Raw genomic sequence first — 9935 nt, forward strand, 5'->3', positions numbered from 1 at the left:
CTGACTGGCAGGGAAACTCAGCTATTTCACCTCAGTGGGGGCGTTATCCCGGGTCATCGATACCGCTGGTTCGTAAGTGTTCCTTGTTGCTGTGACGACAGTCGTTACAGTCGTTACAGTCGTTAAGACTACTTGTGGCCAAGACTGAACGACCTTCGTTGGTATCTTCACCTGAGGTCAATAGGTTACGTTTGTTGAGTTTCCTGGGAAGAGATGAAAGGACAGCATTGTAAGTGGGGGATAAGTGGTGGCGTAGACCCCCTCCCCTGTTCAATGACGGCTTCTCAACCCTGGTGTAGATGGCTTCCTTGACACCTCACCACACATCGCCAGGCTGCCAGTAAAACAGTACTAGCAGAGGATGGTTTCGATCCATCGACCTCTGGGTTATGGGCCCAGCACGCTTCCGCTGCTCCACTCTGCTCTTCCACTTTGCAGATGGGCCTCGAACCCACAATCCCTGGCTTTGAATCACTGGACACAGCAGGCTTCTGCTGCGCCACTCTGCTCCCCCACACCCCAGATGGGACTCTAACCCACAATCCCTGGCTTAGGAGGCCAGTGCCTTATCCATAAGGCCAATAGGGCTTCACATCCCATGAGGTCACCAACTAGGAAGACATACAGCAACTTTCACTATAGAGAGAGGGACAAATACGGGAAGCACAATGTGCGGTTTTGAATCACTGGGTCAGAAGTCTATGAAGATTCTCAGTCATCCAGGTCATAGTTATCCAACGAAGGTTAAAATCAGGGGCAACTGGACTTGGTTGAAGACACTGGAAGACGTTTCGTCCCTCATCCAAAGGACTTCTTCAGTTCTGACTGACTGGCAGGGAAACTCAGCTATTTCACCTCAGTGGGGGCGTTATCCCGGGTCATCGATACCGCTGGTTCGTAAGTGTTCCTTGTTGCTGTGACGACAGTCGTTACAGTCGTTAAGACTACTTGTGGCCAAGACTGAACGACCTTCGTTGGTATCTTCACCTGAGGTCAATAGGTTACGTTTGTTGAGTTTCCTGGGAAGAGATGAAAGGACAGCATTGTAAGTGGGGGATAAGTGGTGGCGTAGACCCCTCCCCTGTTCAATGACGGCTTCTCAGTGCCTTATCCATAAGGCCAATAGGGCTTCACATCCCATGAGGTCACCAGCTAGGAGGACAGACAGCAAGTTTCACTACAGAGAAAGGGAAAAATACAGGAAACACAATGTGTGGTTTTTAAATCAATGGGCCCAGCAGGCTTCCTCTGCGCCACTCTGCTCTCCCACAATCCCTGGCTTAGGAGGCCAGTGTCTTATCCACAAGGCCAATACGGCTTCACATCCCATGAGGTCATGCACCACTCTGCTCCCCCACACCCCAGATGGGACTCTAACCCACAATCCCTGGCTTAGGAGGCCAGTGCCTTATCCATAAGGCCAATAGGGATTCACATCCCATGAGGTCACCAACTAGGAAGACATACAGTAACTTTCACTATAGAGAAAGGGACCAATGTGTGGTGTTGAATCACTGGCACCACGCTGCCCATAAATCACTGTTAGCAGAGGATGGTTTCGATCCATCGACCTCTGGGTTATGGGCCCAGCACGCTTCCGCTGCGCCACTCTGCTCTGCCACTTTGCAGATGGGCCTCGAACCCACAATCCCTGGCTTTGAATCACTGGGCACAGCAGGCTTCTGCTGCGCCACTCTGCTCCCCCGCACCCCAGATGGGACTCTAACCCACAATCCCTGGCTTAGGAGGCCAGTGCCTTATCCATGAGGGGAATAGGGCTTCACATCCCATGAGGTCACCAACTAGGAAGACATACAGCAACTTTCACTATAGAGAGAGGGACAAATACGGGAAGCACAATGTGCGGTTTTGAATCACTGGGTCAGAAGTCTATGAAGATTCTCAGTCATCCAGGTCATAGTTATCCAACGAAGGTTAAAATCAGGGGCAACTGGACTTGGTTGAAGACACTGGAAGACGTTTCGTCCCTCATCCAAAGGACTTCTTCAGTTCTGACTGACTGGCAGGGAAACTCAGCTATTTCACCTCAGTGGGGGCGTTATCCCGGGTCATCGATACCGCTGGTTCGTAAGTGTTCCTTGTTGCTGTGACGACAGTCGTTACAGTCGTTACAGTCGTTAAGACTACTTGTGGCCAAGACTGAACGACCTTCGTTGGTATCTTCACCTGAGGTCAATAGGTTACGTTTGTTGAGTTTCCTGGGAAGAGATGAAAGGACAGCATTGTAAGTGGGGGATAAGTGGTGGCGTAGACCCCCTCCCCTGTTCAATGACGGCTTCTCAACCCTGGTGTAGATGGCTTCCTTGACACCTCACCACACATCGCCAGGCTGCCAGTAAAACAGTACTAGCAGAGGATGGTTTCGATCCATCGACCTCTGGGTTATGGGCCCAGCACGCTTCCGCTGCGCCACTCTGCTCTGCCACTTTGCAGATGGGCCTCGAACCCACAATCCCTGGCTTTGAATCACTGGGCACAGCAGGCTTCTGCTGCGCCACTCTGCTCCCCCGCACCCCAGATGGGACTCTAACCCACAATCCCTGGCTTAGGAGGCCAGTGCCTTATCCATGAGGGGAATAGGGCTTCACATCCCATGAGGTCACCAACTAGGAAGACATACAGCAACTTTCACTATAGAGAGAGGGACAAATACGGGAACACAATGTGCGGTTTTGAATCACTGGGTCAGAAGTCTATGAAGATTCTCAGTCATCCAGGTCATAGTTATCCAACGAAGGTTAAAATCAGGGGCAACTGGACTTGGTTGAAGACACTGGAAGACGTTTCGTCCCTCATCCAAAGGACTTCTTCAGTTCTGACTGACTGGCAGGGAAACTCAGCTATTTCACCTCAGTGGGGGCGTTATCCCGGGTCATCGATACCGCTGGTTCGTAAGTGTTCCTTGTTGCTGTGACGACAGTCGTTACAGTCGTTACAGTCGTTAAGACTACTTGTGGCCAAGACTGAACGACCTTCGTTGGTATCTTCACCTGAGGTCAATAGGTTACGTTTGTTGAGTTTCCTGGGAAGAGATGAAAGGACAGCATTGTAAGTGGGGGATAAGTGGTGGCGTAGACCCCCTCCCCTGTTCAATGACGGCTTCTCAACCCTGGTGTAGATGGCTTCCTTGACACCTCACCACACATCGCCAGGCTGCCAGTAAAACAGTACTAGCAGAGGATGGTTTCGATCCATCGACCTCTGGGTTATGGGCCCAGCACGCTTCCGCTGCGCCACTCTGCTCTCCCACACCCCAGACGGGACTCGACCCACAATCCCTGGCTTAGGAGGCCAGTGCCTTATCCATTAGGCCACTAGGGCTTCACATACCATGAGGTCACCAGCTAGGAGGACAGACAGCAAGTTTCACTACAGAGAAAGGGAAAAATACAGGAAACACAATGTGTGGTTTTTAAATCAATGGGCCCAGCAGGCTTCCTCTGCGCCACTCTGCTCTCCCACAATCCCTGGCTTAGGAGGCCAGTGTCTTATCCACAAGGCCAATACGGCTTCACATCCCATGAGGTCATGCACCACTCTGCTCCCCCACACCCCAGATGGGACTCTAACCCACAATCCCTGGCTTAGGAGGCCAGTGCCTTATCCATAAGGCCAATAGGGATTCACATCCCATGAGGTCACCAACTAGGAAGACATACAGTAACTTTCACTATAGAGAAAGGGACCAATGTGTGGTTTTGAATCACTGGCACCACGCTGCCCATAAATCACTGTTAGCAGAGGATGGTTTCGATCCATCGACCTCTGGGTTATGGGCCCAGCACGCTTCCGCTGCGCCACTCTGCTCTGCCACTTTGCAGATGGGCCTCGAACCCACAATCCCTGGCTTTGAATCACTGGGCACAGCAGGCTTCTGCTGCGCCACTCTGCTCCCCCGCACCCCAGATGGGACTCTAACCCACAATCCCTGGCTTAGGAGGCCAGTGCCTTATCCATGAGGGGAATAGGGCTTCACATCCCATGAGGTCACCAACTAGGAAGACATACAGCAACTTTCACTATAGAGAGAGGGACAAATACGGGAAGCACAATGTGCGGTTTTGAATCACTGGGTCAGAAGTCTATGAAGATTCTCAGTCATCCAGGTCATAGTTATCCAACGAAGGTTAAAATCAGGGGCAACTGGACTTGGTTGAAGACACTGGAAGACGTTTCGTCCCTCATCCAAAGGACTTCTTCAGTTCTGACTGACTGGCAGGGAAACTCAGCTATTTCACCTCAGTGGGGGCGTTATCCCGGGTCATCGATACCGCTGGTTCGTAAGTGTTCCTTGTTGCTGTGACGACAGTCGTTACAGTCGTTACAGTCGTTAAGACTACTTGTGGCCAAGACTGAACGACCTTCGTTGGTATCTTCACCTGAGGTCAATAGGTTACGTTTGTTGAGTTTCCTGGGAAGAGATGAAAGGACAGCATTGTAAGTGGGGGATAAGTGGTGGCGTAGACCCCCTCCCCTGTTCAATGACGGCTTCTCAACCCTGGTGTAGATGGCTTCCTTGACACCTCACCACACATCGCCAGGCTGCCAGTAAAACAGTACTAGCAGAGGATGGTTTCGATCCATCGACCTCTGGGTTATGGGCCCAGCACGCTTCCGCTGCGCCACTCTGCTCTTCCACTTTGCAGATGGGCCTCGAACCCACAATCCCTGGCTTTGAATCACTGGACACAGCAGGCTTCTGCTGCGCCACTCTGCTCCCCCACACCCCAGATGGGACTCTAACCCACAATCCCTGGCTTAGGAGGCCAGTGCCTTATCCATAAGGCCAATAGGGCTTCACATCCCATGAGGTCACCAACTAGGAAGACATACAGCAACTTTCACTATAGAGAGAGGGACAAATACGGGAAGCACAATGTGCGGTTTTGAATCACTGGGTCAGAAGTCTATGAAGATTCTCAGTCATCCAGGTCATAGTTATCCAACGAAGGTTAAAATCAGGGGCAACTGGACTTGGTTGAAGACACTGGAAGACGTTTCGTCCCTCATCCAAAGGACTTCTTCAGTTCTGACTGACTGGCAGGGAAACTCAGCTATTTCACCTCAGTGGGGGCGTTATCCCGGGTCATCGATACCGCTGGTTCGTAAGTGTTCCTTGTTGCTGTGACGACAGTCGTTACAGTCGTTAAGACTACTTGTGGCCAAGACTGAACGACCTTCGTTGGTATCTTCACCTGAGGTCAATAGGTTACGTTTGTTGAGTTTCCTGGGAAGAGATGAAAGGACAGCATTGTAAGTGGGGGATAAGTGGTGGCGTAGACCCCCTCCCCTGTTCAATGACGGCTTCTCAGTGCCTTATCCATAAGGCCAATAGGGCTTCACATCCCATGAGGTCACCAGCTAGGAGGACAGACAGCAAGTTTCACTACAGAGAAAGGGAAAAATACAGGAAACACAATGTGTGGTTTTTAAATAAATGGGCCCAGCAGGCTTCCTCTGCGCCACTCTGCTCTCCCACAATCCCTGGCTTAGGAGGCCAGTGTCTTATCCACAAGGCCAATACGGCTTCACATCCCATGAGGTCATGCACCACTCTGCTCCCCCACACCCCAGATGGGACTCTAACCCACAATCCCTGGCTTAGGAGGCCAGTGCCTTATCCATAAGGCCAATAGGGATTCACATCCCATGAGGTCACCAACTAGGAAGACATACAGTAACTTTCACTATAGAGAAAGGGACCAATGTGTGGTTTTGAATCACTGGCACCACGCTGCCCATAAATCACTGTTAGCAGAGGATGGTTTCGATCCATCGACCTCTGGGTTATGGGCCCAGCACGCTTCCGCTGCGCCACTCTGCTCTGCCACTTTGCAGATGGGCCTCGAACCCACAATCCCTGGCTTTGAATCACTGGGCACAGCAGGCTTCTGCTGCGCCACTCTGCTCCCCCGCACCCAGATGGGACTCTAACCCACAATCCCTGGCTTAGGAGGCCAGTGCCTTATCCATGAGGGGAATAGGGCTTCACATCCCATGAGGTCACCAACTAGGAAGACATACAGCAAAACTTTCACTATAGAGAGAGGGACAAATACGGGAAGCACAATGTGCGGTTTTGAATCACTGGGTCAGAAGTCTATGAAGATTCTCAGTCATCCAGGTCATAGTTATCCAACGAAGGTTAAAATCAGGGGCAACTGGACTTGGTTGAAGACACTGGAAGACGTTTCGTCCCTCATCCAAAGGACTTCTTCAGTTCTGACTGACTGGCAGGGAAACTCAGCTATTTCACCTCAGTGGGGGCGTTATCCCGGGTCATCGATACCGCTGGTTCGTAAGTGTTCCTTGTTGCTGTGACGACAGTCGTTACAGTCGTTACAGTCGTTAAGACTACTTGTGGCCAAGACTGAACGACCTTCGTTGGTATCTTCACCTGAGGTCAATAGGTTACGTTTGTTGAGTTTCCTGGGAAGAGATGAAAGGACAGCATTGTAAGTGGGGGATAAGTGGTGGCGTAGACCCCCTCCCCTGTTCAATGACGGCTTCTCAACCCTGGTGTAGATGGCTTCCTTGACACCTCACCACACATCGCCAGGCTGCCAGTAAAACAGTACTAGCAGAGGATGGTTTCGATCCATCGACCTCTGGGTTATGGGCCCAGCACGCTTCCGCTGCGCCACTCTGCTCTGCCACTTTGCAGATGGGCCTCGAACCCACAATCCCTGGCTTTGAATCACTGGGCACAGCAGGCTTCTGCTGCGCCACTCTGCTCCCCCGCACCCCAGATGGGACTCTAACCCACAATCCCTGGCTTAGGAGGCCAGTGCCTTATCCATGAGGGGAATAGGGCTTCACATCCCATGAGGTCACCAACTAGGAAGACATACAGCAACTTTCACTATAGAGAGAGGGACAAATACAGGAAACACAATGTGCGGTTTTGAATCACTGGGTCAGAAGTCTATGAAGATTCTCAGTCATCCAGGTCATAGTTATCCAACGAAGGTTAAAATCAGGGGCAACTGGACTTGGTTGAAGACACTGGAAGATGTTTCGTCCCTCATCCAAAGGACTTCTTCAGTTCTGACTGACTGGCAGGGAAACTCAGCTATTTCACCTCAGTGGGGGCGTTATCCCGGGTCATCGATACCGCTGGTTCGTAAGTGTTCCTTGTTGCTGTGACGACAGTCGTTACAGTCGTTAAGACTACTTGTGGCCAAGACTGAACGACCTTCGTTGGTATCTTCACCTGAGGTCAATAGGTTACGTTTGTTGAGTTTCCTGGGAAGAGATGAAAGGACAGCATTGTAAGTGGGGGATAAGTGGTGGCGTAGACCCCCTCCCCTGTTCAATGACGGCTTCTCAGTGCCTTATCCATAAGGCCAATAGGGCTTCACATCCCATGAGGTCACCAGCTAGGAGGACAGACAGCAAGTTTCACTACAGAGAAAGGGAAAAATACAGGAAACACAATGTGTGGTTTTTAAATCAATGGGCCCAGCAGGCTTCCTCTGCGCCACTCTGCTCTCCCACAATCCCTGGCTTAGGAGGCCAGTGTCTTATCCACAAGGCCAATACGGCTTCACATCCCATGAGGTCATGCACCACTCTGCTCCCCCACACCCCAGATGGGACTCTAACCCACAATCCCTGGCTTAGGAGGCCAGTGCCTTATCCATAAGGCCAATAGGGATTCACATCCCATGAGGTCACCAACTAGGAAGACATACAGTAACTTTCACTATAGAGAAAGGGACCAATGTGTGGTTTTGAATCACTGGCACCACGCTGCCCATAAATCACTGTTAGCAGAGGATGGTTTCGATCCATCGACCTCTGGGTTATGGGCCCAGCACGCTTCCGCTGCGCCACTCTGCTCTGCCACTTTGCAGATGGGCCTCAAACCCACAATCCCTGGCTTTGAATCACTGGGCACAGCAGGCTTCTGCTGCGCCACTCTGCTCCCCCGCACCCCAGATGGGACTCTAACCCACAATCCCTGGCTTAGGAGGCCAGTGCCTTATCCATGAGGGGAATAGGGCTTCACATCCCATGAGGTCACCAACTAGGAAGACATACAGCAACTTTCACTATAGAGAGAGGGACAAATATGGGAAGCACAATGTGCGGTTTTGAATCACTGGGTCAGAAGTCTATGAAGATTCTCAGTCATCCAGGTCATAGTTATCCAACGAAGGTTAAAATCAGGGGCAACTGGACTTGGTTGAAGACACTGGAAGACGTTTCGTCCCTCATCCAAAGGACTTCTTCAGTTCTGACTGACTGGCAGGGAAACTCAGCTATTTCACCTCAGTGGGGGCGTTATCCCGGGTCATCGATACCGCTGGTTCGTAAGTGTTCCTTGTTGCTGTGACGACAGTCGTTACAGTCGTTACAGTCGTTAAGACTACTTGTGGCCAAGACTGAACGACCTTCGTTGGTATCTTCACCTGAGGTCAATAGGTTACGTTTGTTGAGTTTCCTGGGAAGAGATGAAAGGACAGCATTGTAAGTGGGGGATAAGTGGTGGCGTAGACCCCCTCCCCTGTTCAATGACGGCTTCTCAACCCTGGTGTAGATGGCTTCCTTGACACCTCACCACACATCGCCAGGCTGCCAGTAAAACAGTACTAGCAGAGGATGGTTTCGATCCATCGACCTCTGGGTTATGGGCCCAGCACGCTTCCGCTGCGCCACTCTGCTCTGCCACTTTGCAGATGGGCCTCAAACCCACAATCCCTGGCTTTGAATCACTGGGCACAGCAGGCTTCTGCTGCGCCACTCTGCTCCCCCGCACCCCAGATGGGACTCTAACCCACAATCCCTGGCTTAGGAGGCCAGTGCCTTATCCATGAGGGGAATAGGGCTTCACATCCCATGAGGTCACCAACTAGGAAGACATACAGCAACTTTCACTATAGAGAGAGGGACAAATACGGGAAACACAATGTGCGGTTTTGAATCACTGGGTCAGAAGTCTATGAAGATTCTCAGTCATCCAGGTCATAGTTATCCAACGAAGGTTAAAATCAGGGGCAACTGGACTTGGTTGAAGACACTGGAAGATGTTTCGTCCCTCATCCAAAGGACTTCTTCAGTTCTGACTGACTGGCAGGGAAACTCAGCTATTTCACCTCAGTGGGGGCGTTATCCCGGGTCATCGATACCGCTGGTTCGTAAGTGTTCCTTGTTGCTGTGACGACAGTCGTTACAGTCGTTAAGACTACTTGTGGCCAAGACTGAACGACCTTCGTTGGTATCTTCACCTGAGGTCAATAGGTTACGTTTGTTGAGTTTCCTGGGAAGAGATGAAAGGACAGCATTGTAAGTGGGGGATAAGTGGTGGCGTAGACCCCCTCCCCTGTTCAATGACGGCTTCTCAGTGCCTTATCCATAAGGCCAATAGGGCTTCACATCCCATGAGGTCACCAGCTAGGAGGACAGACAGCAAGTTTCACTACAGAGAAAGGGAAAAATACAGGAAACACAATGTGTGGTTTTTAAATCAATGGGCCCAGCAGGCTTCCTCTGCGCCACTCTGCTCTCCCACAATCCCTGGCTTAGGAGGCCAGTGTCTTATCCACAAGGCCAATACGGCTTCACATCCCATGAGGTCATGCACCACTCTGCTCCCCCACACCCCAGATGGGACTCTAACCCACAATCCCTGGCTTAGGAGGCCAGTGCCTTATCCATAAGGCCAATAGGGATTCACATCCCATGAGGTCACCAACTAGGAAGACATACAGTAACTTTCACTATAGAGAAAGGGACCAATGTGTGGTTTTGAATCACTGGCACCACGCTGCCCATAAATCACTGTTAGCAGAGGATGGTTTCGATCCATCGACCTCTGGGTTATGGGCCCAGCACGCTTCCGCTGCGCCACTCTGCTCTGCCACTTTGCAGATGGGCCTCAAACCCACAATCCCTGGCTTTGAATCACTGGG

This window comes from Micropterus salmoides, unplaced genomic scaffold, assembly GCF_014851395.1.
Source record: "Micropterus salmoides isolate LMB-PRFRI ecotype aquatic unplaced genomic scaffold, ASM1485139v1 Ms_hic_scaffold_4025, whole genome shotgun sequence".
Taxonomy (NCBI): Eukaryota; Metazoa; Chordata; class Actinopteri; order Centrarchiformes; family Centrarchidae; genus Micropterus; species Micropterus salmoides.